General features: G+C 37.6%; 1 pseudogene; it reads right to left on the bottom strand.

Annotated features, from left to right (window-relative positions):
- Positions 1-493: 493 nt before the first annotated feature.
- LOC112678165 (60S ribosomal protein L6-like) lies at positions 494-1,315 on the bottom strand (annotated as a pseudogene).
- Between the last annotated feature and the right edge of the window lie 24,076 nt (positions 1,316-25,391).

The raw sequence follows: 25,391 nt of genomic DNA, 5'->3' as shown, positions 1-25,391 counted from the left end.
GGCGCTAAACCGCTGCGCCACCCAGGGTTCCCTCTTTCTTTTTCTGATCTTTACATACAATATTCCTCATATTGGAAATGTGTTTTCTTCATTTTTCTTTGATTAGAGAGTTATTAATTTTATTGAATTTTTAAAGAACCAGGTTTTTATTTAATTGATTTTGTTATTTTCAATTTCATTAGATTATTCTTTTTTTTAAATTGAAGTTCAATTTGCCAACATATGGTATAACACCCAGTGCTCATCCCATCAAGTGCCCTTCTCCATGCCCATCACTCTGTTACCCTATCCCCCCACCCACCTCCCTTTCCATTACCCTTTGGTTTGTTTCCCAGAGTTAGGAGTCTCTTTGTCACCTTCTCTAAATTTTCCCACTAATTTTCCCTCTTTTCCCTTACAATCCCTATCAATATTTCTTATATACCCCATATGAGTGAAACCAATAATCATTAGATTATTCTTTTTTTTTTTTTTTTACAGATCAGTTATTTAATTAGGTCCTTTGTAGGTAGCTCTGAAGAATAGCTTTGATTTTTGACAGAATTTGAAAGTCCATAGCTTTCTGATCAACCTTGTGCTCGTCCATAATCTCATTTGTTTCTCTATGTCAAAGATCTTCCTGGTGTCTGGGTTTATGCAGCTGCTTCTTCTTAAAGTAAGTAATCATCAGTGAGATGTTTTGGAATTTTCACATTACTGTTATCAATTTTGGTGGAGGTTGTAATGACAGATTTCTGATCTGTTTTAAGCAGAGGGACTTGATTGAGGGCCAGAGGCCAGTCACAAGCAGCAAGCCACTGCTCAGCTGCTTCAGGAAAACCACTCTCTTGCCTCTGTGGTGTCCAGTGAGGATGATCAAAATGGTCTTAGAAGTGATGCTAGCTTGCAGTTTTCTCACATGCTGTCTGAAAGGTGTCCCCCCACCCCTCCGCCAGCTCAACAGCTTTTGAGGCACATCTTCAGTAGGATAATAAATACCTAACTAAGCATTTTGTGAAATTTAACCTGTTGGGTACCACCAATTCTTCTCACCACCAACTGGTTTTGTGATAGTATGGAAAACTTTCTCCTTTTTCTTTTCAACCCTGGATTTAGCTGCTGAATACTTCCTCTTGTACATGGCCTTTTTGAAATACACAGCCAATTAGGAATATCTACCAGATCCTACAACTAGGGTTTCAGCTGCAGTGGGGCTTCCCTTCTTTGGCATTTTAGTCTTCAGGTTACCATTCTTAACCTTGCCACCAGCATCAGCCTTCTCAGTTTTACATTTCTTCTCCTTAGTATCTGACTTCTCAGTTTTGTCACCTGCCATCTTGCAAGATGGGAAAGAGCCATTAGATTATTTTTTTATCATCTTTATTTTCTTCTTTCTGTTTGCTTTGAATTTAATTTGCTCTTCTTTTCCAATTTCTTAAGACAAGAGCTTAGAGTATTAAGTTAGACCTTTCTTATTTTCTAATATAAACATTTATTGCTATAACTTTACCTAAAAGCACTGCTTGGCTCACAATAAGCACTGCTTATATCTTACAAATTTTGATATGTTGATTTTATTTTTTTGTTCAATTCGAAATAGTTTCTTCTGATCTCTTCTACAACTCGTGGATCATCTAGAATTATGTTTATTTTTTTTAAAGATTTTATTTATTGATTCATGAGAGACACAGATTGAGAGAGAGAGAGAGAGAGGCAGAGACACAGGGAGAGGGAGAAGCAGGCTCCATGCAGAGAGTCTGATGTGGGACTTGGTCCTGAGACTCCAGGATCACGCCCTGAGCCAAAGGATTGACGCTCTAGAATTGTGTTTTTAAAAATGCTTAGATATTTGGGGATTTTCAGGATATCTTTGTAATTTCTTTTTTTAAAAGATTTTATTTATCTATTTGAGAGAGAGAAAGAGATTGAGCACCACATGGCAGGGTGAGGAACAGAGGGAGAAGGAGAAGCAGGCTCCCTACTGAGGAGGAAGCCTGACATGTGGCTCCATCCCAGGAACCCAACATTATGACCTGACCTGAAGGTAGACATTTAACCAACTGAACCACCCCAGGTGCCCATCTGTTATTGATTTCTAATATAATTTTGTTATGACCAGATAACATAACTTGAATAATTTCAATTCTTTAAAATTCCTTATTTATTGCCCAGAGTAAGATCCATCTTGGTGAATTCCCCATGTGCATCTGGATAGTACAAGTGTTCCGCCATTGTTGGGTTCAGTGGTCCATAAATGTCAATTTGGTTAATATGATTGATAGTGTTATTCAGATTTATTACTTTTTTCTTTTTAAATTCAAGATTAATATTAATTTTAGATGTACAATATAATGATTTGACAATTCTATAGGTTAAACAGTGCTCATCATGATAAGCGTACTTGGACTTTCCTTCACCTATTCCACCCATCTAGCCACCCATCTCCCCTCCAGCAACCACCAGTTTGTTCTCTATATTTAAGAGTCTGGGGGTTTTGTTTGCTTTTTTTCTCTGTTCATTTGTTTGGTTTCTTAAATTCCACGTATGAATGGCATCATATGGTATTTGTCTTTCTCTGGCTGACTTGTTTCAATTAGCATAGTATAGATAGTATTATACCCTCTAGATCCATCCATGCTGCAAATGGCAAGATTCCATTCTATTTAATGGCTAATATTCCATTGTATGTATATATGTCTGTACATATATACACCACACCTTCATCCTTTCATCTATCGATGGACACTTGGGCTGCTTCCACATCTTGGCTATTGTAAACAATGCTGCAATAAATAGAGGTGCCTATATCTTTTGAAGTAAGTGTTTCCATCTTCCACTATTGGAATTACTGGATCATGTGGTAGTTCTATTTTTAATTTTTGAAGGACCTCCATACTGTTTTCCACAGTGACTACACCAGCTTGTATTCAAACAGTGCAAGAGAGTGCCTTTTTCTCCACATCCTCATCAACACTTATTATTTGTTTTCATTTTAGCCATTCTGCTGACATGTGTATGGTGATACCTCATTGTGGTTTTAGTTTGCATTTCTCTGATGATTAGTGATGTTGAGCATCTTTTCATGAGTCTGTTGGCCATCTCTGTCTTCTTTGGAAAAAACATCTATTCATGGATTATTTGGGTGTTTTGGTGTTGAGTTGTATAAGTTCTTTATATATTTTGGATATTAACCTTTTATCAGATACATTATTTGCAAATATCTTCTCCTATGCAGTAGGTTGGCTTTTTGATTTGTTGATTTCCTTCACCTCACAAAAGCTTTTTATTTTTGTGAAGTCCCAATAGTTTAATTTTGCTTTTGTTTCCCTTCAGGAGGCATATCTACAAAAATGGCTCTACAGCTAATGTCAAAGAGATTACTCCCTATGTTTTCTTCTAGGAATTTCATGGCTTCAGGTCTCACACTTATGTCTTTGATCCATTTTGAGTTTATTTTTGTGTGCTGAAAGAAGGGGGCCCAGTTTCTTTTTCTTTTCTTTTGTATATAGCCGTTGTTTTGCTAACACCATTTGTTGAAGAGACTGTCTTTTCCCCATTGTATATTCTTGCCTCCTTTGTTGTAGATTAATTGGCCATACAAGGGTAGGTTTATTTCTGGACCCTCTATTCTATTTCATTGATCTTTTTAAGTCTATTTTTGTGCCCGTATTATATTCTTTTGATTACTACAGCATTGTAGTATATCTTGAAATCTAGGAATGTGAAACCTCCAGTTTTGCTTTTTCAAGATTGCTTTGGCCATTCAGTCTTTTGTGGTTCCATGCAAATTGTAGGATTGTTTGTTCTAGTTTTGAGAAAAATGCTGATGGTATTTTGATAGGGATTGCATTAAATCTGTGGATTGCTTTGAGAAGTATAGACATTTTCACAATATTTGTTCTTCCATTTCATGAACATGGAATGTCTTTCCACTTCTCTTTGTGTCATCTTCAATTTCTTTCATCAGTGTTTTATATTTTTCAATGTGCAGGTCCTTCACCTCCTTGGTTAAATTTATTCCTAGGTTTGTTTGTATGTATGTATGTATGTATGTATGTATGTATGTATGTATGTATTGGTATACTTGTTCATTGGGATTGTTTTCTTATTTCCTTTTCTGCTACTTCATTATTAATGTATAGAAATGCAATAGATTTCTCTATATTGATTTTGTATCTAGCAACTTTACTGAATTTATTAGTTCTAGGAGTCTTTTGATGGAGTCTTTAGGGTTTTCTATATAGAGTATCATGTCATCTGCAAATACTGAAAGTTTTACTTCTTCCTAACCAAATTGGATGCTTTCTGTTTCTTCTCCCTGTCTGACTGCCATGGCTAGGAGTTTTCATATGGTGCTGAATATAAATGGTGATAAAGGACATCCTTGTCTTCTTCCTGATCTTAGGAGAAAAGCTCTGGTTTTCCCCACTGAGTATGATATTTGCTGTGGGCTTTTCATGTATGGCCTTTATTATGCTGAAGTATGTTCCCTCTAAACTTACTTTGTTGAGGGTTTTTATCATGAATGTATGTTGTACTTTGTCAAATGCTTTTTCTGAATCCACTGAAATGGTCATATGGGGGCAGCCCTGGTGGTTCAGTGTTTTAGCACTGCCTTCAGCCCAGGGTGTGATCCTGGAGACCTGGGATAGAGTCCCACGTTGGGCTCCCTGCATGGAGCCTGCTTCTCCCTCTGCCTGTGCCTCTGTCTCTCTCTCTCTCTCTCTCTGTGTGTCTCTCATGAATAAATAAATAAAATCTTTTAAAAAATGAAATGATCATATGGATTTTGTCCTTTCTCTTGTTGATGTGATGCATCACACTGATGATTTGTGAGTATTGAACCACCCTTGCACTCCAGGAATAAATCCCACTTGATCGTGGTACATGATGTTTTTAATATACTATTGCATTCAGTTTGCTAATATTTTGTTGAAAATTGGTGCATATATGTTCATCAGAGATATTGGCCTATACTATTTTTTGTACTGTCTTTTAAGAAAAAAATTTTAGTAGGTTCTATGCCCAACTTGGGGTTTAATAAACATAGAGGGGGGAAATAGGAGAGGAAAACTGAGAAATATACGCTTGAGAACAAACTGATGGTTACCAGAGGGGAGGTGGGCAAAGGGATGGTTAAATAGATGATGGGGATTAAGGAGGGCACATATTGTGATAAGCAATACAGCTGCTGTATATAAGTCTTGAAACACTAAATTCTATACCTGAAACTAATATTAAACTGTATGTTAACTAACTGGAATTTAAATAAAAACTCAGGAAAAAAAAATCAAACTCACAACCCCTAGATCAAGAGTGGCATGCTCTACTGACTGAGCCAGGCAGGCTTCCCTTTTATAGTGGTCTTTATCAGGATAATTCTGGCCTAGAAGAATGAATTTGGATGCTTTCCTTCCTCTTTTATTTTTTGGAATAGTTTAAGAAGAATAGGTATTAATTATTTTTTAACTGTTTGGTAGATATCATCTATGAAGCTTCTGGTTCTGGACTTTCATTTGTTTGGAGTAGATTACTGATCTAATTTCATTGCTAGTAATTGGTCTGCTCAAATTTTCTATTCCTGTTTCAGTTTTTGGAGGTTATACTTTTCTAGGAATTTATCTATTTCTTCTGTATTGTCCAATTTGTTAGCATACAAATTTGTCATAATATACTCTTATAATCCTTAGTATTTCTGTGGTGTTTATTGTTATTTCTCCTCTTTCGTTTCTGATTTTTCTCTTTGAGTCCTCTTTTATTTTTCTTTTGATAGGTATGGCTAAAGGTATATCAATTTTGTTGGTTTTGGGACGCCTGAGTGGCTCAGCAGTTGAGTGCCTGCCTTTGGCTCAGGGCGTGATCTCGGAGTCCCAGGATCAAGTTCCACATCAGGCTGCCTGCATGGAGCCTGCTTCTCCCTCTGCTTGTGTGCTTCTCTCTGTGTGTCTCTCATAAATAAATAAATGAAATCTTAAAAAAAATTTTTTTTTGTTGGTCTTTTCAAAGAACCAGCTCCTGGTTTCGTTGATCTGTTCCATGTTTTTTTTTTTTTCAGTTTCTGTTTCACTTATTTCTCCTCTAATCTTTATTATCTCCTTCCTTCTACTGGTTTTGGGCTTCATTCTTTTTCTAGCTCCTTTTGGTGTAAGGCTAGTTTATTTAAAGTTTTTCTTGCTTTTTATTTTTATTTTATTTTATTTTTTTTTTAATTGGTGTTCAATTTACTAACATACAGAATAACACCCAGTGCCCGTCACCCATTCACTCCCACCCCCTGCCCTCCTCCCCTTCTACCACCCCTAGTTCGTTTCCCAGAGTTAGCAGTCTTTATGTTCTGTCTCCCTTTCTGATATTTCCCACACATTTCTTCTCCCTTCCCTTATTTTCCCTTTCACTATTATTTATATTCCCCAAATGAATGAGAACATATAATGTTTGTCCTTCTCCAATTGACTTACTTCACTCAGCATAATACCCTCCAGTTCCATCCACGTTGAAGCAAATGGTGGGTATTTGTCATTTCTAATAGCTGAGTAATATTCCATTGTATACATACTCTGGTTTCTCTTCAGATCGCATAAATCTTTCCCCCTTTTCTTGCTTTTTAAATTAATCTTTTCTCTTAGAATAGCTTCTGCTGCATCCCAAAGATTTTGGACTATTGTATTTTCATTTTCATTTGTCTCCCCATGTATCTTTTTATTTCCTCTTTGATTTCCTAGTTGATGCATTCAGTATTTAGTAGCAAGTTATTTAACCTCCATGTATTTTTTCCTTCCAGATTTTTTCTTGTGGTTTATTTCTAGCTTCATACTACTGTGGTCAGAAAAGATGCAAGATATGCTTTCAATCCTTTTGAATTTGTTGACACTTGTTTTGTGGCCTAAAATACAATGTATTTTGGAGAATGTTCCATATGCACTTGAAAGAATGTGTATTTTGCTGTTTTTAGATGGAATGTTCTGAATATATCTATTAGGTATATCTGGTTCAATGCCATTGTTACCTTGTTGATTTTCTGTCTGAATGATCTGTCTACTGAAGACAGGTCTTAAAGTCCCCTGCTATTATTGTATTACTATTGATTTCTTCCTTTATGTTTGTTAGTAATTGCTCTATGTATTTGGGCACTCCCATGTTGGGTACATAGATGTTTACAATTGTTATCTCTTATTGGATTGTTCCCTTTATGATTATGTAGTATCCTTCTTTTTCTCGTTATAGTCTTTGTTTTAAAGCCTATAGTATTGCTACCTCAGCTTTCCTTTTGCTTCCATTTGCATGATAAATGTTTTTCTTTCTCTTCACTTTCAATCTGCATGTGTTTTTAAGTCTGAAAGGAGTCTCTTGGAGGCAGAATATAGATGGGTCTTGCTTTTTTATCCATTCATTCTATGCCTTTTTTTCAAAGATTTTATTTATTTATTCATGAGAGACACACAGAGAGGCAGAGACACAGGCCAAGGGAGAAGCAGGTTCTTGCAGGGAGCCCAATGTGGGACTCAGTCCTCGGACCCTGGGATCAGGCCCTGAGCCGAAGGCAGACGCTCAACTGCTGAGCCACCCAGGCATCCCCACTCTATGTCTTTTGATTGGTGCATTCAGTTTATTTACATTCAAAGTAATTATTTATAGGTATGTATTTATTGTTATTTTGTTACTTGCTTTAAAGTTCTATTTTGCAGTTCTCCATAACTATCTTCTTTTTCTCTCTTCGCTTGGGGTTTGATGACTTTCTTTAGTGAGATGCTTGGATTCCTTTCTCATTATTTTTTGCATATTTATTACAGGCTTTTGATTTGTGGTTACCATTTGGTTTATATATAAACCTATCCTATGCATATAGCAGTCTATATTGGGTTGACAGTTGCTTAAGTTTGTACCCATTTCTAAAAGCACTAAATTTTACCCTCCCCATGTTTAATGTGTAGTTTGTCATACTTTATATCCTTTTATTTTGTGAAAAACCTTGAGGGACTTTTTTTTTTAATTTTTTAATTTTTATTTTTTATATGATAGGCACACAATGAGAGAGAGAGGCAGAGACAGGCAGAGGGAGAAGCAGACTCCATGCACAGAGCCTGATGCGGGACTCGATCCCAGGACTCCAGGATCATGCCCTGGGTGGAAGGCAGGCGCTAAACTGCTGAGGCACCAAGGGATCCCCCTTGAGTGACTTTTATAGACATAATTGACATTTACTACTTTTGTTCTTTAATCTCCATACTGGTTTTTATTTTTTTATTTTTTATTTTTTTCATACTGGTTTTTAATAAGGATAATCCACTACTTTTATTATGACTGTATGTACCTATGACATTTTTTCTTTCCATTTTTTTCCTTCCCTAATTTTCCTACTCCTAATTCAGGTCTTTTCTTTCCACTCAATGAATTCCCTTTGATGTTTCTTATAAAGCTGGTTCAGTGGTGATGAATTCCTTTAGCTTTCATTTGTCTAGAAACTCTTTATCTCTTATTCTACTCTGAATGATAGCCTTGCTAGATAGAGAATTCTTGGCTGCAGATTTTTCCTATTCAACACTTTGAATATATTATGTCACTCCATTCTGAATGTTTTTTTTAAAGATTCTATTTATTTATTCATTAAAGACAGAGAGAGAGAGAGAAAAAAAAAAAGAGAGAGAGAGCCAGAGACACAGGCAGAGGGAGAAGCAGGCTCCATGTAGGGGGCCTGATGTGGGACTCGATCCTGGGACTTCAAGATCAGGCTTGGGGCCAAAGGCAGGCGCTAAGCCCCTGAGCCACCCAGGGATTCCCTTGCCACTCCATTCTGGTATGCAAAGTTTATGCTAAAAAATCAACAGATACCCTTATAGGGCTTCTCTTGTATGTAACTGTTTTCTTGTGTAACTGAAACCTGCACAACAACTTTAACCCTTGTATGCTGTCCTTGGTCTAATAGCCTCCCTTAACAGGCCTTCTCACCACCGAAAACCTTTGTCTTTAGCTGAAGATGGTATTTAAAGTGATTATTTGGGCCATTTTAGAGAACTAAGCAGTATTCCTGAGTATCTCCTATGTACAAAGCATGTATAGATGTTATTAAGCTTGTTTTTCTCCTATTAAAAAAACTCTTTATAACTATTTTCTGCCATTTAAATTATTGTGTGTCTTGGTGTGGACCTCTTTTGGTTTATTTTGTTGGCAGGCTCTCTGTGCCTCCTAGATCTGAATGTCTGTTTCCTTCCCCAAGAATAGGAAGTTTTCAGCTATTATTTCTTCAAATAAATTCTCTGCCCTCTTTCTCTCTCTTCTTCTGGAATATCTATAATGCAAATGCTATTATGCTTGATGATGTCCCTGAGTTCCCTTAACTTTCCCTCATTTTTATTGTTTTTTTTCTTTTTCCTATTCAACTTGGTTGCTTTCTATTACTCTGTCTTTCACCTCACAGATCTGTTCTTCTGCTTCCTCAGCAACTATTTATTCCTTTGTAATCTCAGTTATTGAGTTTTTCACCTTTGATTGGTTATGTATATATATTTTAAGATTTTATTTTTTTTATTCATGAGAGACAGAGAGAGTGACAGAGACACAGGCAGAGGGAGAAGCAGGCTCCCCATGGGAGCCTGATGCAGGACTAGATCTTGGGATCCTGGGATCATGCCCTGAGCCAAAGGCAGAAGCTCAGCCATTGAGCCACCCAGACATCCTTCTTTTTATATTTTCTATCTTTTTGTTGAAGGTCTCACTGAGAACTTCCAGTCTTTTCTCAAGCCAACATCTTTATGACCAGCATATTGCTTATCTCTTTAATCTAGCTCCTTTGTTGTAACTTTGCACTGTTCTTTCATTTGGTACATATTCCTCTCTCTTCTCATTTTATCTAACTCTGTTTGTTTCTATGTATTAGGAAAGTTAGCTGTGTCTCCTGATCTTGAAAGTAGTGGCCCTTTTAAGAAGAGACCCTAGAGTGCCCTGTAATGCAATGTCCCCTATTCACCAGAACCTGGTACTTCAAAAGTATCTTCTTCTTTTTTTTTTTTTTCAAAAGTATCTTCTATGTGTGTTATATGCACTCTACTTTAGGCACCCTACTGAGGGGTGGGGGAGAAAAATATTGCCTGTGAGCTCTTCTGTTCTTGGAGAAGTCTCCTAAAGATCACTGCCCTTCCAATGCATGTTTTGAGATTAGTAAGTAAATCTCCTTCCTGTATACTATAGATACTTTTCAAACTGCTGCTTCTAAGCTGTATCTCTGGTATAGTTTGTTATGCAATCTCTTTAAGGAAAGGGACAGCTTCTTATTGCCCTCCAGCTCTCTCAGAGTCAAGTCTCCTGATTTTTTTTTAAGTAGGCTCCACACCCAGCATGGAGCCCAATGCAGGGCTTGAACTCATGACCCTGAGCTAAAATCAAGAATTGGATAAAGGGGAAAACTTTTTCACCATTGATGGGAATGCAAGCTGGTGCAGCATTCTGGAAAATAGTGTGAAAGTTCCTCAAGAAGTTAAAAATAGAGCTACCCTACAACCCAGCAATTGCACTTTTAGGTATTTATCCTAAAGATATAGATGTAGTGAAACGACAGGACATCTGCACCCCAATGTTCATAGCAGCAATGTCCACATGCAAACTGTGGAAGGAGTTGAGATGTCCTTTGACAGATGAATGGATAAAGAAGATGTGGCATATATACATACACAATGGAATACTACTCAGCCATCAGAAAGAATGAATAGCTACCATTTACATCAACATGGATGGAACTGGAGGGTATTATGGTGAGTGAAATAACTCAATCAGAGAAAGACAACTATCATATGGTTTCACTCATATGTGGAATATAAGAAATAATGAAAGGGAAGTGGGGGAAACTGAGTGGGGAAAAATTAGAGAGGAAGACAAACCATGAAAGATTCCTAACTCTGAGAAACAAACAAAGGGTTGCAGGGGTGGGGGTGAATGGGAGGATAGGGTAACTGGGTGACAGGCATTAAGAAGGGCAAGTGATGTGATAAGCAATGAGTGTTATACTATACGTTGGCAAAATGAATTTAAATAAAATTTATTTTTTTTTATTTTTTTTTTTTATGATAGGCACACAGTGAGAGAGAGAGAGAGGCAGAGACACAGGCAGAGGGAGAAGCAGGCTCCATGCACCGGGAGCCCGACGTGGGATTCGATCCCGGGTCTCCAGAATCACGCCCTGGGCCAAAGGCAGGCGCTAAACCGCTGCGCCACCCAGGGATCCCTAAATAAAATTTAAAAAAAGAGTTGGATGCCCAACTGACTTAGCCAGCCGGGTGCCTTTCAAGTCTCCTGATTTTTAAAAGTCCCACTGATTGTAAAAATTCATGTCTGTCTGGTTTTCAAAACCAAATGTTATAGGGACTTGTCTTCTAGTGCAGGCCCCCTGTATTTCAGGTGTCTGGCGTTGGGTCTACTCCTCTTCCTTTTTATGCTTATGGTGTCCCTCCCATTTGTGGGTAGTTTTTTTAAATTTAGAATTTATTTTATTAAATATTCTAGGTGGCATGTGATAAACTGAACTTCTGTTGGTTTGCAGCTTAATGATTCATGTAACTGTGGCAGTGCTTAATTTGGTTCCCCCTGACCAGGACTATTTTTTCCTACAGTTTTTGATGTGGTCTCCTCTCTACAATTAATTGTGGAGCGTCTGTTCAGCTAGTCTTTGGTTCATTTTCTGGGTTACTTACACTGATGTGACTATTATCTAGGTGTATCCATAGGGTGAGATGAGTTTAGGATCTTCTGACTCTGCCATCTTCCCAGGCTTCCCTCTTAGATCTATTTTTTTTTTTTTTGTGGTGTCTCTCTACTTCTTGAAATGATTACTAATATGTCTCCAACTATAGCTATTTCACCTTTTCTCCTTCTAGTTTTATTCATTTTTGCCTTATGTATTTTGAAATCCTTTTCTTAAGTACATACACACTTAGGTTTATTATGTCTTTTCAGTGGACTGTCTTTTTGTTGATCTTTGATTATAATATAATTATTCTAGCCATCTTTTGATTTTTGTTTGTATGATCTATCCTTTTACATATGACAATTTGTATTTTTACAGGTTTTTGGATCATTTGCTTCTAATTAATTATATGACTGGATTATGATCAACCATATTACTAGTTGTTTTCTAGTTGTTTCACCTGTTTTCTTTTTCCCCTCTTTTTCTATTATTAGATTGATTATTTTTATAATTTGATATTTATCTTTGCCATTGGCTTATTATATACATACTTTAAATTTTTTTAGTGATTGTCCTATGATTTTTGTCCTATGATTTTTAATAGACATATTTGTTATTTACATTTTACCTTCAAACAGTACTATGTCACTTCATGATAGAGTAGTTTCATAACAAATACTCCTAATTTCTTTTCCTATCTTTGTCATGGGAAATATGCTGTCATATATTTTAATTTTCATATGCTCTAAACCCATAGTACATTGCTACTATTTTAGCTTTAGACAATAAATTATTATTATTTTTAATAAAATAATTTTTATTGGTGTTCAATTTACCAACATACAGAATAACACCCAGTGCTCATCCCGTCAAGTATCCCCCTCAGTGCCCGTCACCCACTCACTCCCACCCCCTTCCCCACCTCCCCTTCCACCACCCCTAGTTCATTTCCCAGAGTTAGGAGTCTTTATGTTCTGTCTCCCTTTCTGATATTTCCTACACATTTCTTCTCCCTTCCCTTATATTCCCTTTCACTATTATTTATATTCCCCAAATGAATGAGAACATACACTGTTTGTCCTTCTCCGATTGACTTACTTCACTCGGCATAATACCCTCCAGTTCCATCCACGTTGAAGCAAATGGTGGGTATTTGTTGTTTCTAATGGCTGAGTAATATTCCATTGTATACATAAACCACATCTTCTTTATCCATTCATCTTTCAATGGACACCGAGGCTCCTTCCACAGTTTGGCTATTGTGGACATTGCTGCTATAAACATCGGGGTGCAGGTTAGACAATAAATTATTGTATAAAGTGATTAAAAACAAGAAAAATATATTTACCTTCATCTTAATAATTTTTAGACATCTTTTTGTGGATCCAAATATCTGTCTGGAATTATAGCCCTTCCTCTTAAACTCTTTTAACAGTTCTTCTGTTATAGGTCAACTGGCACTGAATTTGCTGTTTTTGTTTTGTGAAAATTATATTTACAAATGATCCCTGACTTAAAATGGTCCAACTTAGGATTTTTTTTTTCTTAAAAATAGTGTGAGGATATATATTCAGTAGAATCATTCTCTGAATTTTGATCTTTTCCTAGGCTAGCAATATAAACCTGTGATTTGATATCTTTTTTTTGAAAACTCTCAGCTATTTTTCTTAACATTTATTTAAAAATTATTTAAATTCAATTAGCCAACATATAAGACATCATTAATTTCAGATGTAGAGTTCAGTAATTCATCAGTTGCATGGAGAGTACCCAGAGCTCATCACATCACGTGCCCTCCTTAATACTCCTCACCCAGTTACTCCACCCCCGCACCCACCGCCTCTCTAGCAACCCTCAGTTTCTTTCCCATAGTTTATAAGGCTCTTATGGTTTGTCTCTGTCTCTGATTTCTTTCCATTCAGTTTTCCCTCCCTTGCCTGATGATCCTCTGCACTGTCTCTTATATTTCTAATTAGTTCTTCACATTTTGTACTTTGTTATCTCATCTTCTTCTAAGTTTCTAATTACATGTATGTTAGGCTATTTGATACTGTCACACACCTCTTGAATATTTTGGGTTTTTTTCCACTCTTTTTAATTTTTGTGTTATAGTAGTGTAATTTCTATTGACCTATCTTCCAGTTCATTGATTTCTACCCCTCCCCCACCCCAGGATATGTTTAATCTACTTATGAGCTTATTGGGAGGCATTCTTCATTACTGTTACCATTTTTATTTCTAGTATTTCACTTGTCTTTTTCCTATAGTTTCCTCTCTGTCCAATTGAAATTACCTAACTTTTGATGCACATTACCTATATTTTCTGCTAGAGCCTTTTACATATTAATCAGAATTATTTAAAATTCCCTGATAAGGTAAACATATGGTTTATCTTTTTGTCTTTTTTAATTTTTTTTACATGACTCCTAATTTTTGGTTTTGAGTTACACATTGTGTGTATGACAGAAGAGACTGAGGAATATAGTGTTATGTCTGGAAATGGTCATGATCTAGTATCTATAATTTTGAAAAAATTCTCATTGACCTCACTTTTCTTCCAGTTATTACCACACTTCCCTTCAGTTATTACTTCCAGTTTTCAAAAGAATTTTCTCTAAAGAATCATCTGTAAAAGTTGTCTTTACTTCTCAAGTTTATTTCTTAAGCCCATTGTAATCTGGCCTCCATCCCACTTCCTCTGGAATTGTTCTCCATAAAGTCTCCAACAATGTAGATGGTCTCTTATCTACTCTAATTTTATTCAGTCTCTCAGCTGTTTTGGAGGAGATCCTCAAGAAGACATGACTGCTGGCTGAGCTAGACCCTGGCAATCAGAGGTTCTTTACCCCTTCCCCCGTTCTTAGAATGTGAATTTTGCTTGCCTTCCCTACTCCCAGAAGCTGCCCCAAAGACACAGTCTTGAAACAGTGATGTGGTGTTGAGACCACTTGGATGGTACACACAAGTGAACCCAGTTAAAGCCTCTATATAAACTTCTAAGATTTGGCAGATTGGCAGATATGTATGGAGATCTACTCATCTTGTGGCCACCCAAGACAAGTCTTAAATGTAAACTCCTTTGCTTTTTAAACCTGCCACCTATTGATCTGGAGTGGGCTGCCTCTTTCTTCAGGTCCCTGAAACCAGAGGCTGGTTTCAGATTATCTCCAGGAAGCTCTCAAGGAGGTTGCAACCAACAAGCTGCTTACTCTTTCTTTCTTGAAACAACTTCTTATGAGAGAGCCAGACATATACCCAATATTGATTCTCACCCTTATTATTTTTTTGAACAAAATCATGGTCTTGTTTAATGTAGCAGTGTGCTCAGCTGAAAAAAACATTTTTCTTTCAGGCTTCCTTGCATAGAGAGATGGTTGTTTGACTAAGTCCTGGCCAGTAAGATACAAGCAGGAGTTTCTGGGTAGAACTACCTTTAAGAGGCATAGGGGCTGACGCTATTGGCTTTTGCCCCTTGCTTGTTCTCCCTTTCCCCTTTCCCCCTTTCTTTTGGCCTGGAATGAATGCATTGTGGTTGAGATCCAGAAGCTCTTTTGCAACTGTGAGATGACCCTGAGGATACTAGCACACTATCACTTCTGCCTACATTCTGTTGGCCAAAGGCATGATTAAGTCCAGACTCATGTGACAATGGATAGGACTTATTATCCTATTTTAAGGAGAGAGAAACTAGTTTATTAAACCAGTCCATATAATTGCTCATTGCAGCAACCTAGGAGTCATCTCTGATGCCTTTGTTTTCATCACTCTCCACATCTAATCCATCAGGAAGTCCTGTTGAATCTGTTGTAAAAGTGTATACGGAATTCACACATTCTCTCTGCCACTGTAATCCAAGATACCATCACCTCTTGCCCAGGCTCCAAGAGTCTCTTAATTGGTCTTCTCCTTTTTACCTTTCCTCCTATTGATTTTACTCACTGCAGCAAGAGTGATTTTAAAATGAAAATCACTTTGCATTGTTCATTCACTTAAAAAATGACCTTACAGGGTACTTGGTTGGCTCCGGTAAGTGTCCAATTCTTGATTTCAGTTCAGGTCATGATCTCAGGGTTGTGAGATGGAGTCTGCTTAAGATTCTCTCTCCCTCTTCCATTGCCCCTTCCCTTACTCCTGCTGTCTTTCTCAAAAAAAAGAAAAAAAAAAGACTTTATATTGCATTTAGAATAAAATTTGAATTCCTAATAATAGCATTTAAGGCTATATATTATCCACTCTCTCTGCCTGTCTCTCTAATCTCATCATATTCTGGTTTCTTCTTCATTCACTATATTTCAGCTGCATTTTATTTCAGTAACTTAAGCTTTCTAAACTTTCATATTTCATTGCCTTTGCATATGTTGTTATATCTTTCTAGAATGCTCTTTCCTTAATTCTGCCATGACTAGCTCACTCTCACTCTTTAAATCTTTGTTAATGTATCATTTTCTCAGATCAGTCTTCCCTTACCTTCCTCTTTAAAGTTGATCCCCTTGCTTTTCTCTACCTAGCTCTTTGCTGGAATCTGTCATGACTCTTATTTTTCTGTTTACTTACCTCCTCTAATAGAGTGTAAGCACCATGAAGGCAAGAGACATTCCTATTATTCACTGTTGTATACCCATACCTGACTTTGACCCTGGTACTTTGTAGGTTTTAGACAAAAATGTTGGGTGAGTGAGTGAATGAATAAATGAGATAATTAAGTTCTGATCCAGGACAGTAGCCATGGGCAAGAAGGGAAAGAATATTTGAAAATTTTAAGACCTAGGTTAAATGCCCAGTCCTCTCTGAGGCCTCTTCTTATCTCTCCAGTCAGAAATTGAGTATAATGTCCCATGTGAGCATCCTCTAATTTCTATTTGTGTTTCACTTGTGGTACTTAACATGCCCTCTTACAGTGATTGTTCTTAATTATTTATCTTTCCGTCAGATTTTTACTTATCTTAATTCAAAGACTACATTTTATTTGTCTGTCTCCCATAATATGCAGCATTGTCATGCAGTAGACTGAATATATGTGTTGAATGAAAGAATGAGGGAATAATCTGAAAATTTTCCAGTTCTAGGAAAAGGAGAAGGGGTTTCCATAGATTGAGTACCTGGGTAGCTTCCCTGTGATTCAACCTCTTGGGGAGGAGCTCATCCTGCTTGAAAGTTTTCCAAACTCATTACAAAGGTTCTTTGTCCAGGGCATAAACCTGCCATATTTTACTTTCTGAAGTAAACCAAAGAAAGGTACAAATAATAGACTGATCTTCCAGATTTACTAATCTGAAGTAAAAGCCTGCTATTCCCTCAGTGAATTATAATACAGATCATTTGAACATTTCCCAGCACATCCCATGTTAGCCAATAGAAATGACTGTGAACTTCCAAACTTTGCTACCTGGGGAAGCCTAGTAATAGTGTTGAGCATACTCTGAGGAGGTACTTGGGTCCCAGCCAGTCTCTGTCCAGGCTGAGTCCCTCATCCTCCCTCCTTCTGTGGTGTCTGTGGGAATAGACCTTACGGGAGAAGAAGGTACAGTTGAACTGAGACTGTCAGGGCCTCATTAGCTTTGCTACTTAGAGATTTCCCCAAAGTTCCAAGGGTGGAAATCCCCACAGGCAGCTTTACTTTAGATCAATTAATGTCAGCCTCAGTTTTGCTTTTATCCTAAATAAGTCTCAAGAGGTTAGTTAGAAAGATGCCTGCAGGAACTCCCCAAGTGACAGCCTAAAGAGAATCAGAAGCAGCAGGGATTTATTAAAAAAAGTGGGCAAAGGGCACATGTCCAGGAGGTGTCCCTACAGATCTTGTTGCAAGCATCTTGAGTAATCTAGCAACTCTAGGGCCAGCTCTCTCTGCTATGTAATTTAAGGACTGTCCCTGGAATACCCTCTTTACTCCTACCCTAAATCTTTGCCTTGTAGTCATTTCTGGATTAGTTAGGAGAGGCTGGTCTCTGACTTTGGGACATCTTTGTTAACATGCACTTCTCTAATCTACACAAATCACCAATAACCAGATTAAATCCCCTTCTGGAAATAAGACTTTCATCTCATCATACCCTGCATCACAGATTGTTTCCAAAACAAAAAGAACCCAAACAAAACAATTATTCAAAAACCAAACTGTTAAGTAAGATATGGAACATCTATAGAATGGCATTTTATATACCAAAAATATGATAACCATGAAAATATTATGGAAACTATTTTCTAATTATTTTCCTTTACATTTTTCTATTGCTTTAATAGCATGTATCACTATCATAATAAGGAAAAAACACATTAAAATGGTAATGGAGCCATTTAGTTAATAGTTATTTAGTTATCATAAAGTTATGATTTCCTAAGATTACACCAAAAAAAAGAGACTGATTAATCTGTTTCCTAGGACTTCCATAACATTACCACAAATTGCACAAAACGGGTAGTATAAAACAGCAGAAATTTATTCTTTCACAGTTCTGGAGGCCAGAAGTCCAAAATCAAGCTATCAGCAAGGTTGATACCTCCAAGAGGCTCTGAAGGGGAATCTGTTCCATGCTTCTCTCCTTCTGGTGGTTGTTACTGGAAGTCCTTGGCATTCCCTGGCTCTAGATATATTATGTCATCATCACATGGACTTCTCCCTATGTGTCTGTGTCTAGATTTCCCTCTTCTTATAAAGACACCAGTCATTGGATAAGTGTCCACTCTATCTTAACTTGATTACATCTGCAAAGACCCTAAATCCAAATACAGTCACATTCACAGAGAGGTTGCTGGCAGGATAAATACCCAGACCTCATTCTCTGTCTACCTCTCATCTCTAGCCAGTATACCCTAGGTAGAACCCAAATGGAAGCCAGATGGCAAGGAAGCCCATGATGGAAAACATACAGATTATTCCCCAGGAACACTGTCTCATCCAGGGTGGAGAATGGATTTGTAAAGGCAAAAGGAGGCCATCCAGCACACTGGGTATTTATTTAGTGTCATGGGTGATTGTACACTTGGACTGAGGCCTTGGTTCCTCCCTAGTAATATGAAAGGCTACCCTCAGTTCCTTGCCACATGAGCCTTGCCACTTTGCTTCACTGAAGCACACAAGAAGAGCCAAAGAGACAAAATGCCAGCCAGATGGCAGAAGTCTCTTATAATCATGCAAGTGACATTATTTTTCCTGTACTATATTCATTAGGGTCAAGTCAGCAGGTTCAGTTCACACCCAAAGGGAAGGAATTAAACAAAAAATGTGAACAACACTGCCCTCCTTTATTCTAACAGATCCTAATTTTGTTCCCTCTCTTCCTAATGATCAAAGGACCCAGGGGTAGCTGGGTCTTTTCCAAGCTCCAGGGGCCAATCTTAATTAGCCTATAACCAATCATGGTGATTCTATTTCCCTTGCCAAGTATTACTTTAAGTATAAGAGTATGATGAAAGTCCAGTAAAAACATATGAGGCTAATCTCCTACTAGGCTTCTGGGAAGATTATCCTCACTCTTTAAAGGGACATAAACACAGGGACACTTCCTGCTCCTCTGAATTTGTGATGTCCAGAACTTTGTCAGCCATCTTGGAAGCATGTGGCATCCAGACTAAGAAGGCAAACCAACACCAAATGAGGACACCAGAGCAGAAAGATTCAGAAAACACCTGGGTTTCTGATGAAGTTACCGAGTTGCTTAACTAACCAACACTGGATCATCCATCTCTGTAGTCCTTATTATGTGATTTAACAATGTATTCATTGTTTTGTCACTTTTGGTTGGATTTATATTACATGCAAGTAAAGGCATCCCACAGATAATATTGTGCCTCATTTCTTAAATAGCAGCTATCACACACAGAGTATCTAACTCTTATTAAAGTCTAGACCTTGAGGGATCCCTGGGTGGTGCAGTGGTTTGGCGCCTGCCTTTGGCCCAGGGCGCAATCCTGGAGACCCGGGATCGAATCCCACATCGGGCTCTCGGTGCATGGAGCCTGCTTCTCCCTCTGCCTATGTCTCTGCCTCTCTCTCTCTCTCTCTCTGTGACTATCATAAAAAAAAAAAAAAGTCTAGACCTTGAGCAAGTTATTTAATCTATTTCAGTTTTCCCATCACACAACGAGAGTAATAAAAAGTACCTACATCAGGGATCCCTGGGTGGCGCAGCGGTTTGGCGCCTGCCTTTGGCCCAGGGCGCGATCCTGGAGACCCGGGATCGAATCCCACGTCGGGCTCCCGGTGCATGGAGCCTGCTTCTCCCTCTGCCTGTGTCTCTGCCTCTCTCTCTCTCTGTGACTATCATAAATAAATAAAAAGAAAATTAAAAAAAAAAAAAAAGAAAGAAAAAGTACCTACATCATATATCTCTTGTGAAGATTAAGTCCATTAATGTAATTAATAAGTTAAATAACGCTTGAAACATTACAATGGTGCAATAAATGCAATAAATTATTATTACTTAGGTCAGACATTAAGCTAGGCAATTTACACAGTAATTATTTTCTTTCTACAGAGGCAGACATTACCATTTTTATTTTACTGGTGAAAAAATGAGATCAAGTAGATGAAATAGTTTATTCAAATTCAAATTTACTAAAGACTGGTATATCTCCATTTTATAGATATGGAAATTGAGGTTTAGTCACACAACTAGTAAATAGCAGAGCCAGGATCTGAAGCCAGACATTCTAACTCTAGAGCCAATGTTTTTAACTACTATTCAATGTACTACTTCCACAGATGGGTCATAAGTTATTGAACAATTCTCCTGTTGTTGGATAATTGGGTTTCTAAACTTGCATTGTTATAAGTAAATGAACATCTTGTACAAATATCCTTGACACAGTTGAACAATGATTTCTATATGATAAATTCTTAAAAGTGGAAGAAGGTCTGTCTTTTAATATTCAACAATGCCTTATATAATCAGAGGAGCAAAAATCAGAAATTAACAGAAAGTTTTTAAAATAAAGCAAGGCATCTGAGCTAGGGAAAAGAGAGATCTTTTATGTATTTTCTAAATTGGACTTGGACATGCAAATTAGGAGCAGATCTGTGTTCCCAGTCCCCACCCTTAAACTCACAAATTTAGGACTCTCTCTTTTTTTTTTTTTTTTTTTCCAATATTACCTTGAGATTAGAGCAAGAATATGAAACAAAAAATCAGAGGGAAACTCATGGAAGAGCACCCAAGGCATAGGGCTGTTTGCTCTAGTCCCTCCTCCAGCTATTCACCTAAAGCAGCTTCTTTCCCCTTTTCTTCCTCCAGACCCTCCCCTACCTCATTGGAATGCAGGGATATGAAGTGACTGAAGGGAGCTGTTCCACTGACAGGAACTACATGGCATTATTCAGAATTAACATTCATGGATGACATCATGGTTTGGGATGTTAGTGTTATCTGTGTCATTCCCATTCATTTATTCATCAACAAATATGCACAGAATGACTATCATTTGCCAGGCAATGTTCTAAGCACCAGAGATACATCAGTGAACAAGAGCCAAAATTCCCTATCCTGTAGAACTATATTCTCTGACAAGTTGTTAAACGAATGAGTATATAGGACATGCCAATACACAGATTCATTATGTCATCCATGAATACTGATACATTTGGAAAGACTCTTCTAACTCATTCCAGAAATTCTTTCTAGCCTCTCCCTAGTCCCCAGAAATGTCCAAAATATTTGCCTCTCTAGCTAAACAATGCCTTCCTTAGATCCACTACTCCAAGCTTAACTTCTTCACCTGAGTTATATCCTGCCCCAGGAAAATGCATACTTCAATCCATTTCCACCAGGCTGTTAGCCCTACCATTGTCCAGAAACTATTTAGGTCAGCAAATTCATAAGCAAGTACCCCAATTTCTTTTTTTAAATAAAGATTTTATTTATTTATTTATTTATTTATTTATTTATTTATTTATTTATTTATTCATGAGAGACACAGAGAGAGAGAGAGGGGCAGAGACACAGGCAGAGGGAGAAGCAGGCTCCATGCAAGGAGCCGGATGTGGGACTCGATTCTGGGAATCTGGGATCAGGCCCTGAGGCAAAGGCAGACGTTCCACTGTTGAGCCACCCAGGCATCCCTACCCAATTTCCCTTTTTAAGATTATTTTTAAATAGGTAATACAGACATGTAATAATGTCTCCAGCTTCCAAGTTTCCTTTGCCAGAGGCAATCACTGTTTCCACTCTTTTATCATTTCAGGAAAAAAAAATCAATGTAAATATAACTAATGTTGAGCAAAACTATCTCTGCTGCTTCAGAATTGGTGCCTAAGGCCTGCAGTGAGACAGAGTTACTGAAATCCTCATGTTCAAAAGAGACACCACCAAAGAGCCAGCCACATTTGGGAGTCTGATACTCCCTCCACACTCAATAAGATTCGGATAAACCAGTGCTGCCATACTCAACTATGTACTCCACATTTCCCAGTTCATAAAATCAAAAGATTGTCCTTTTGAGGGGAAAGAAATTCTCAGAGTTGTGACAGCTTAGAAAAGATTTATGGCTTATTTCTCCTTTTTCACAGAAGGCAGAGCAGCTTCCTTCACTACCATACCAAGTAAAGTAAGCAGGAAGGTCCCAGGAAAATCCCCAGTAGGTTCTGGGGAGTATATTTAGAAAGGGGAGACAAGTATATAAATCCCTAGTTGGATGCTCATAGAATGTTGGAACTGATGATGGAACATCATAACTTTTATGGTGTAGCTTGTCATATTTATATGTTCCTCAAGATATGTGGAACATATCCACAATTTGCCTTAAAATACCTGGATGTGAAGCTTACTGGAGTAACCTGAGCCAGTGCAGCAATAAGGCCCAATGGAAGTATGATGGTTGATTTCACGTACCAGTTTGACCAGGTCACAGAATACTCAGACGTTCAGTTAAACATTATTTCTAGGTGTGTCTGTGAGTTTTTCTAGAAGGGATTAGCATTGGAATAGGTAGACTGAGTAAAGCAGACTACTCTTCCCATTGTGGGTGGGCAACAATCAATCAGTTGAGGGCCTAAAGAGAATTAAAAGGCAGAGGAAAGAATTCACTCTGTCTGCTTGAGCTCTGGTAACAGTTTTGTCCTGTCTTTGGACTGTGGCTTATATCATCAGTGATCCAGTTCTCAGGCCTTTGGCTTCATACTGCAACTACACACCAGCTTTCCTGTCTCTCCAGTTTGCAGGTGGCAGATTGTGGGACTTCTCAGCCTCCATAATCCTATGAGCCAATTCCTCATAAATCTCTTAAGATATATACTATACCATTAATCCTTAACCTAGCCTTCCCCAAAGGTAACTATGGCCTTTTACCAGTTACTGTGGATTGGGGAAAAGGAAATAATTAGACCTTTCAGAGACTACTGGGCACTGACTCTGAACTGACACAAATTCCAGGAGACTCAATATGTCCACCAGTCAGAATAGGGGCTTATACAGGTTAATCAATGGAGTTTTAGTTCAGATTCATCTCACAGAGGGTGCAGTGGGTCAACAGACCTATGCTACGGTTACTTCTCCATTTCTAGAATGTATACTTAGCAGCAGATAGAATCCTCACATTGGTTCCCTGACTTGTGGAGGGAAGGCTATTATGCTGGGAAATGTAAAATGGAAGCCACTAGAACTACCTCTATCTAGGAAAATAGCAAATCAAAGGCACTACCTCACTCCTGGAAGGAATGCAAAGATTAATGCCACCATCAAGAACTTGAAAGATGCAGGGGTAGTGATTCCCACCACATCTCCATTCAACTCTGGCCTGTGTGATGGATCAGAGAATAAAATGGATTATCATAACTTAACCAGGTGGTAACTCCAATTGCAGCTGCTGTACCAGATGTGGATTCACTGCTTGACCAAACGGACACATCCCTTGGTACCTGGTATGCAGCTACTGATCTAGCAAATGCTTTTTTCTTGATGCCTTCTAGGAGAGATCACCAGAAGAGGTATTGCTGACAAGGTCAGCAATACACCTTCACTGTCTTACCTCAGCGATATATCAATTCTGCAAAACTATGTCATAATTTAGTTCACATGGATCTTGATCACCTTTTCCTTCCACAATATATCACATTTGTCCATTACATTGATGTTGTTATTGGAAGTTTGAAATTTTTTTCCTTGAATTGAAACAATTGTTTTGTAATGATAATAAGAATTTTCTTAGCAATGTCTTCATCATGATAGTCAAATGGACTGTGTATTCATTACCAGTGGAAAAACAGCCCATGTTTTCATGTCTATACACGATACCTTAGAAACCACAGAAATTATGAGCTTTAAAGATATCGTGTACCCTCTTTACTTCTTGCCTCAGCTGACTTTAGTCCCTAGAGGGGCATGCCAGTCACCCTTATGAATCTTCCTTTTCAACACAAAGCTAATTTCATAACTGGACTCAGGACTCCTCTTTGGAAAGGATGCTATCTTCTTCTCTTTACAGGCATACTTGGGAGTATGTGGTCCAAAACTTAGAGTTGGGGATTGGGGAAAGTGAGAGCCCCCACTTAAACCTTGAGCCTAAGCAACATTTGCTAACTCAGAATTTACCAGAAAGTCCTACACTAGGGGTTTTTAGACACTGACTCCATTAATTAATGACTCTCATTCTGTCAGTTCTCCTTATTTCTGGGCCTAGGATAAGGTCAACAATGGACAGGCCCATTGAAATTTCAGAAGAAATATCAATGTTAGATAAGGCTGAAGTCTAGTATTATCCAAAAGACTTATTACTGATTCTTCACATGAAATGTGCCCACAACTTTGGTAGTATCCTATTTTAAAATTCCTCACTTTTTCTTTCCTTAGCTGGATGATATCGTCAAACAGCAGAAAGACAAATAGCTATATAAATGTAAAAATAAACAAATATAAGTAAAATTGAGATTTAATACTAGAGGAATGTTGGTTGCATATTTCCTGACTCCTATGCTATTTGACACAGAAACCAAATTTCTCTATACTCCAAGCAGTTATTATGTAAGTAATAAAAACTAGCAACTAGTGTTTTAAAACTAGCAACAAGAGCAGGCAACAAGTAAAAGATGAGTAAGTCAAATAGAAGGTAAGAAGTTTGCTTAAGGAAAGAAAGGAATAACAAGGCTCCAGACATTCTTTTAGATGTAGGGGAAGTCAATTAACAATAGGTAAATAAAGAGGACATTATTCAGATAATAATAAATGCGATACTACCTTTTATTGGGTGGTCAGGGAATGACATGAGACAAGAATGATGTAAAGGATCAAATATGAAGATTTTAGAATAGAGGGTTCTAGGCAGAGAGGACACAAAGTATCAAAGTGGTAAAGTGAGAATAAGATGTGAGTTCATGAAACAAATCCTAGAGGGACTGGAGCAGAGTGCAAAGGGCAGAGAAGTGGCAGGGGTGGCCATATGACAGATCATGTAGGGTGTATAGATCAGGGAGGGAGTTTGAATTTCACTTTACATGTGCAGGGAGCAGAATTCTCGAGAATAGGACTTATAACTTCATCACAGAGTAAGGTAAATGAAGAAGAATTTCAACAGCTGGCAGAGTTATTTCCTTTTTGGTTAAACATTTCTTTTTGCTTTCAAAATAGCTTATTATATCTTATATCAATTATGAAATCACCTTCTGGAAAAAACTTGAGAATAAAAATACATTAAAAAACAAAGGCTTTTGGCTAAGGAAGAATTTCACTGATGGTTAACTATTAATATTCAATTAATAATTTGTAAAAACAAATACATTATTCTTACAAATAGAATCTACTTAATTACTAAA

This window comes from Canis lupus, chromosome 27 (genome assembly GCF_003254725.2).
Source record: "Canis lupus dingo isolate Sandy chromosome 27, ASM325472v2, whole genome shotgun sequence".
Lineage (NCBI taxonomy): Eukaryota > Metazoa > Chordata > Mammalia > Carnivora > Canidae > Canis > Canis lupus.
This window is presented reverse-complemented; position numbering and strand designations above follow the sequence as displayed.